This window comes from Numida meleagris, chromosome 5 (assembly GCF_002078875.1).
Source record: "Numida meleagris isolate 19003 breed g44 Domestic line chromosome 5, NumMel1.0, whole genome shotgun sequence".
In the NCBI taxonomy this organism is placed as follows: Eukaryota; Metazoa; Chordata; class Aves; order Galliformes; family Numididae; genus Numida; species Numida meleagris.
Genome location: NC_034413.1, coordinates 7,798,256 through 7,804,255, shown reverse-complemented (window position 1 = coordinate 7,804,255; position 6,000 = coordinate 7,798,256).

Sequence of the window (6,000 nt, the reverse complement as noted above, 5' to 3'; positions counted from 1 at the left end):
CCCCGCCCCGCCCCGCCCCGCGGCTCCGGGGTGGGGAGCGGGGAGCGGCAGCCTGCGCCGGCCGGGGGCTGTTCCACGTCGTCCCAGGAGAGCGGCGCGCCCCCAGAGCTCCCCGTGCTGGGATGGAGCAGCCGGGTGCCCCCGTCCCTGGGGCAGTCCCCGGTTGTAGCCCCGAGGCACTGAGCTCGCCCTCTGTCTCCCAGCAGCTTTGCCGAGGCTCCCTGGTAGGGGCTGCCTCCTGCACAGAGCCGCTTTCCCAGCGAGGTGTCCCTGGGGTCATAGAATCATAGCATGGCTTAGGTTGGAAGGGACCGTAAGTAACACCCAGTCCCACCCCTGCCGTGGGCTGGGTGCACCCCACCGGATCAGTGCCCAGAGCCCCACCCAACCTGACCCTGAGCACCCCCAGGGATGGGGCACCCACTGCACTATGGGCAGCACTGCCAGTGATTCACCGCCTCTAAGAATGTCTTCCTAACATCTAACCTAAATCTCCTCTCTTTTAGTTTATAGCCATTCTCCCTTGTCTTGTCACTGTCAGACTGTGTAAAAAGTCATTCCCCCTCCCGCTTATAAGCTCCCCTCAAGTACTGGAAGGATGCAATCCCAGAGCCTTCCCTTCTCCAGGCTGAACAAGCCCAGCTCCTTCAGCCTGTTTTTACAGGAGAGCTGCTCCAGCCCTTTCATAAGAGAGGGATCCAGTGCTGCTTTTCTTGCCCAGCTGTCACAGGTAGACCTGGTGTGGGGAAGTGCACCAATAACAAGTGGAGAATCTGTTCCCGAGGCCAATATTTTGGAAACACTCTAGGGATCAAATGCTTCTGTCAAAAAGAATGTCTTCTTGTGACCCCAACACAAGACATGGAGCTGTTAGAGTGGGTTCACAGGGGGTCACGATCAGGGGGCTGGAGCAGCTCTCCTGTGGAGACAGGCTGAGAGAGCACATCTTGTTCAACCCAGAGAAGAGAAGGCTCTGGGGAGACCTCACTGCAGCCTGACAACACTTAGAGGATACCTGTAGGAAAGATGAGGTGGGACTCTATCAGGGAGTGTAGTGATAGGATGAGGGGTAACAGTTTTATACTGAAAAATGGTAGATTTAGATCAGGTATTAGGAAGAAATTATTTTCAATGAGGATGACAAGGCCCTGGCAGTGCTGCCTAGGGCTGTGGGTGCCCCATCCCTGGAGGTTCTCAGGCCCAGGCAGGGTGGGGCCCTGGGCAGCTGGATCTGGTGTGCAGTGTTGCTGCCCACAGCAGGCTTTGGGGCTGGGGCTAAAGGCAGCCTGGGCCAGGCTCAGTGCTTTAAATATGGACAGGAAGGCAGTGGCACAGCCTGCAGTGGGAGCTGAGCCCTGCCTGCAGGCCCGTTTCCCTGTGGCAGGGAGCTGGGCTCTGCAGGCCGCACCGCCCTTCGTGTGTTCACTCAAACTGGAGTTTTCAAAACCTAGCTCTGCCGCCCTGAGCTGGCAATCTCCTGAGGTGTGCCAAGCAGGTGGATAGTCATTCTGAACTCAGCAAGCATAATGAAGGGTAATAGCAGTTAAACAAACTAATTAAAGATGATGTGAAACATCAAGGCAGAAGATACCTGAGATTCCTGTCTTTGGGCCTCTGAGCTCTTACATCTCTGCTAGTCCCTGTTGCCCTGCTCCTGGTTGCAATATGGACATCCCACAGCTGCTTCAGGGGTTTATATAGTGGGGAAATGTACACAAGGAGCCAATATTCTCAGTGTTGGTGCTGACATCCAGACATTTGCTACTCTGCCCAGGCAGAGAACACAGTTGTGTGATGATTTTCATGCAGGAGCTTCTTGGAAACAATAAAGTAACAGCCACCTACATGCGCACCCGTCTATTTCTTGCTTCCCTCCCCCCTTATTATTAGTGATGGATATTAGTTACAATTACTATTAGCAATGACTTATTTGTGACAAGCCTCAAGGGCCAAGAATATCCTGTTTGAGTCTTCGCTGAAGTACTCTGCTGTGGCTTTCAGTGGATGTGACAGACACCTTTGTCTCAAATTAGTCTTGGTGTACCACATAGATTCTGCCTCTCTGGCCCTGCAAACTCTCACTTTTGCACTTTTGCTGGCTGTGGAACAGAGAGGGGATCAAGTACACATACAGAAGTCTAAAGAAACTCTAAAATTTGCTAAATACTTTGTGCAGAAGCGTGATCCCAATCTTCCACTTTATTCATAGGTGACACTAATTTTCTTTTTTTTTCCCAAAGGCAGACCTGCACAGCACGTTGTCCTGATTCATATGCATACAGTCAAAGACCATACAACCCATGTGAGACAAGCTGCAATAAATGTCATTGCCAGGTGACTTTACTGCAGAGCTGTGCTAAGAACCCTACTTTCCCACTCAGGAGCTTCTTTCCCCAGAGGTAACATTCATGGGTGCTTTCAGCAGACCAGAGCTGCCCTTGCTTCTAGGGAAGCACCGTGAGCCTGGTAGGGCTCAGCTAGTGAGGAAAGGGCCAGAAGAAGCAGGGAGGCAGATGGGTCCTTGCTGGGATAGAGTGGTGGTTGCAAGCAAACCTACTTGGTGGAACAGGAACAACTCTGCTGGAGAACAGGACGTGAATCCCTCATTTCAGAAGGTTTGCAAGCATCCTGTCCATGGGTGACCCTTTTGAGGTCTTCTTGCTTCCCTATGAAGTGCTTCATGATGCTGGCCCTAAAAGAGATGGTCAAATCCTCCCGTGGCTTAAACTGGCCTTACACTGGTCTTGCTCCACTGACTTCTCTCCAGCCATTTCTGATGTTCACCCTGATGAAAGGCAAGAAAATCAGCCCTAACACAAACAAAACCAGAGTTGTTCAGCTGCTCAGATACACAAAAGCTTTGTGGCTGATAAATTCCAGCAATGTTTTGGATTCTTTCAAACATTAACTGTTTCAAAAGAGCGTGGCTGGGAAGAGTGGCTGGAGCGAGGGGGAATTTCCCATTAAGGACAGCAGGACCAGATGTCTTTTTGATGAGCTCCTCTTGGCTTCCTATTCTTTGACATTTCCTTTGCAGTTGTTGAGTCCAAACTGATTCCAGAACAAATTACAGAGAGCATGGATGACTTTCTCTCCCTTGACAGATACAGTATCTACTTCTAGCCAAGTGTGAGACACGCTGACTGGACAGTGTGCTCAACAGCCTGGGCATTTGTTCATCCCAGAACCATTCCTTCCTTATACTTATTTTCCACTGCAGACCTTTGTTTGCCTCCAGGGAAGCCCTCAGCTTTCCTTTTCCAGTGTTCAATACCAGTAAAAGAAGTAAAAAGCATTCAGTTTTCCCCTCCAAAATCCACATGGGGATGCTCCCACCAGCAGGCCCTGCTGGGGATCAGTACATGGCATTTCAACACGTAATGCTCACAGTCACCACCAGACATGTCTATATTCCTAAAAGTTTCTGATACAGATTCCTGATATATAATTAGCCACTAAACCAGTTTTTGAGGGGATGAGAAATCATGGCTTTCAAATATTAGAAACCTCAATCAAACTTACAGATTTTACTGGTGAACCAATGCGGAGCAGTCTCTCCCAAGTCCACCAAAAATGTGTGGACTCTCAAGCTGTCAGTGAAGGACTCACCTCAACAGGGCTGACCTTTTAGCATCGTTCAGCACCACTAAAACTTACTTGGTTTTCTCAAAATATGGGAAAACACTATTTTTTACATCTTGATACATTTTTTTGCTGGGATTTTTTTTAAGCCTCTCCCATCATCACCACAATTTGTGGTCTGATGTCAACTGTGGGCTAACAGAAGGCTATTTATTCTGGCATTTTCCCCCAAATGAGGTTTTCTTCATTCCGCAGTTTCTCCTAAGCCTAAACCACTTCTACCCAGCCAAAGTCAACAAGCAGGGCACACTTTGGAGGTCAGCACTGCTGAAGTGGAGAAGGAAAAAACCTACAACCTGCGGTCCCTGCAGGAGAGCACCAACACACCGCATGTTGTCTCAGGGATGGTCAGGTTCTATGGAGGAGCCCAGTACCCAGACACCAGCTCTGCTGCTAACATTATATCTCAGGGTGTGTCTGTTGCATTACCTGACAAAGTGAAAGCAACCACCAGGTAGCAGATCTCACCTGTGTCAGTTGAATCTTACAATTTTTTTTTTCCTGTGAGATTTTAATTAAGAGTCAAGAAGTCAGCCTCAGTAAATACCAAAAGCGCAGTTTCCCTTTTCCCATGTAGACCAGTGGAATTGAATTTCTCCTGCCTTCCTGACTGTCATTAAGTATTCTGTTTAAATAGGCTAGCTTCATGCCATCCATAATGAAGTTATAGTGTATTGCTCTGTTATGAAGGATGAAGCTGTTGTGTCCTACGGGGAGAAAAATCACTGTAATCCAACTTTCCTTTTGAAAAGGCCTAATGTATCCACATGAGATCTTCTGGCAGAGACAACTGAGAGAATATAAATAGAAGCTTAAAAGAAGAAGGAGGGGAAGGGGAAAATAACTCCAGCAGGGCTGAGTAGCTGAAATTCGCAAGTTTAATAGGAAGATGGATGACTGAAGAGCCTGTTCTGTGGCACAATTAGGACTTTATGTAGGCCTTTTTCAATTATTTGTAGCTGACAAAATATCGCACAAAGGCTGTTTCACACTGCAGGCCAGGTGCCCAGAAATGGATTTTTTGGAGGAGGGGATGACACTGAGAGAGTAGCCCAGAGGCACAGGCCACAAGGGTGGCCACAGGCTGAGCTAGGTGCACGTCACCCCGTACACAAGTGACAGGAGCAGAGTGTCCCATGGCACCTGAAGACCCCAGCCATCCAAGCACTGACTGCCCTTCCCCAGGGAGCGCAGGGCTGCAGCCACCCTTCTAGGTCACAGCAGTTTGCGGTGGAAGATGACAGACACAATGAGGAGATGTGTAGATTCTGCTACAGGATGAGGTTTCTGCTAATGAGTGGTTCCTGGTACAGAAAGTACAGCAAGAGATGTTTTCTCAGGGCCTCTTTGCTGCAGGTTTGTCACCGCACTTCTCACTGACCACCCACCAAACACTGGTTCTTCTTCCACTGCTTTACGCACAGTGAGCTACCACAGCTCAACCAGCAAGGAAGGCTGCATGTGTCCGCACGCAGCACACCTCCAGCACTGCACCTTAAGCTGCTGGCATCCAGCAGAGGAGTGGTGATGAGCAGTAATGGCTTCCCATCTCCAACGAGACCTCCAGAAATCTTACTGAACATTCATGCTTCATGTGCCTTTTAGTCTGTTATGGTTTACTTCAGCCCCTTGGTGAGATAACCTGACCAAGGTTTTGTGCCTGTCAGGTGGCTGCTAGGCCTGCCCCCAGGTCATACCATTGCCACTGGAACTGGCAGATGCAGGAAAGCTCTCCTAGGTCCTGTGTTGGCATCGGTCTGGGGGGAGAAGGAGCACAAATGCACTTTTCAGGAAGAACAATTACTCAGCCGTGGAAAAAACAAACCTCGAATGCCAGGTGTTGGTAGCAATGTCGGACTGTTGCAGTGGTGTGCTCAGGACTGCCCGAACACAATTGCAGATCATGTTCATGACATGGCATTTGTTGGCCCCAGTGAAATAGACAATTACTTTTTTTTTTTTTTTCCAGGAGTATGGTAATGTAGGAAAAACAGCAAAAGCCACAACATAAAAATAAAACACACACTTTCAGATGATTCTGAATATCTGACTTCCCTCCTTCCCTGATATCTGTGCTCTTAAATGCATCATTGCTAGGAGAATTATTCATGCAGTCACATCAATAAATCTTACTTAAAAGTCTTTTATATTGCAGTCCTCATTCATCTAGCTGGGACTTCTCTGTAAATGGTAATTAGGGTAAGAGCTAACTGAGATACCGCAGAGTTTGCTCCTGGCAGTCATTTAACATCCAGCATGGCATCAAGGCTGTAAAGTAGGCATTTCTCAGCAGCAGTTCATTCATTGTAAAACCTGTTTTGATTATTAGCTTGTCTCCTGTTTCACAGCAATCCCTTC